Genomic DNA, 1,827 nt, shown 5'->3' on the forward strand with positions numbered 1-1,827 from the left:
AAGCGCAGGTGCATGTCTTCAATATCCGAGCCATTCAGCTCAATGAACTTTTCCTGAACTCACTCGTCCTCGGTCTTCAGTTGAAGAAGGAATGGCTCTAGGCCAACCACACAAGCACACACACACACACACACACACACATACACGCTAGTTGTGGAGCAAACAAACACGGAAACGACCAAACAATCAACCACTCTGCTCTACACACACACACACACACACACACACAGTCACATAGATGTGCCGTTTACAGTAATAATCAAAGCATTAGCAGCAGCCTGTACCACTGTGCGAACAGCACCACCATCAGCTGCAGGAGCAGGAGCAGGAGCAGGAGAGATGGCGTCAACCCTACCATCCTCAAACGGCATCATCCTAGAGCGAAATCGAGAAAATCCGTGCACGTACCATTGGGCTCATACCGTGTGTTTTTCCGCAACACAAATTTCCACTCACCTGGCGTGCACCTGAGTTAAATGCAATAAATGGCGCAAAACTTTGCGGTTTCTGGGGCGCAATGCAGTCATCAATAGGGCCTCTGTTTCCTGATCCTTTCACAGGTTCGTTCCTGTTCCTCCACCCCCCACTCCGCTAAGTGTTAACTTAAAGCGTCAATGAGGGACATTGCATTATTGAGGTGGTCTCGTGGTCTCCTGTTCTTGTGTTTGTCGTCAGGGCCGCCGTCGCCAACATTGTCGTACTGTTCGAGGTTCGATGTTCAAGGTTCGGGCTTTGGCATTAGTTTGGCATTTACTTAGGCACGTCGTTAGATGTATGTGTGAGTGTGTGTGAGTGTGTGTGCCTTAATATCTATATATGTATACTTGTATATCTCTGTATGGTGTTTGTGTGTGTGAGACACTTTAGAGTGCTGCTCGGCAATTCAAATAGTTCAAATTGTTTGAGCTTGATTTAGGTAGACATACACACACACACACACACAGACATACATACAAATACACGTACGTATATATACATATGTCTATATATGTGTTTACCAAACAGCTTTGCCCGTCCATGGCTGCCATCAAGAATTATTTGAAGCACTTTAGCCTAGTTTGTTAGCCAGAGAGACCTGCCAGCATCGCTACCCGCACTTACCCGTAGACCGCCACGTCAATGGCGTCACCAACGCCTGTAATAATGTTTACGCGCCAACTAAATGCTAAAGGTAACAACAAATTAAGCCTTTCAGCAAATACAAACAAAACTCTAATTTGTTGTCCCAAGCTGTCGCCATCTTATGTCCAAAATGCAAAACTCTTAAAGTCCTATCAAATACTTACCCCTCTCCCGTCCACCCCAACCCACCAGCATCCACCCCTCTGATCACTTTAACACTTTTGGCGGCCGTGTGAAAAGTTTTATCAGCGTCTGTTGCCACCTTGACACCCACATCCACATCCACACACATCTATCTCCTGTCTCCCCTCCACCCGCATCCCATGGTCCATGACCCACGCCCCGCTGCCTGTCAGTTATGTTTGTCTTAGATAATAACGCGCGAGATTTGTGTAGGCATCGCTGTGGAAATTAAACAAATTATATAGCGTGGAAAAATTCGCTTCATACAAACGTAGCAAATTAATTCCTCATGTTTTTTCCTCTCTTTTAATAACTTTCTGAAAAAAAATAAAGCACAGTGGCGCGAAACTGCAAAAAGGATAAGACTTTGAATTAAAGTGGCTGCTTTTTATTCCATACACAATTTAATAAAAATGTAGAATAAATCCCCATAAATGGGGTAAAATTTGTTTAAAAAGTGAAAATATTTACTAAAAACTCATATAAGAAGAAACCGATTCAAGCAAACTATCCAACATTCTC

The sequence above is a fragment of the Scaptodrosophila lebanonensis genome, unplaced genomic scaffold, assembly GCF_003285725.1.
Source record: "Scaptodrosophila lebanonensis strain 11010-0011.00,11010-0021.00 unplaced genomic scaffold, SlebRS2 tig00000089-arrow-pilon, whole genome shotgun sequence".
Lineage (NCBI taxonomy): Eukaryota > Metazoa > Arthropoda > Insecta > Diptera > Drosophilidae > Scaptodrosophila > Scaptodrosophila lebanonensis.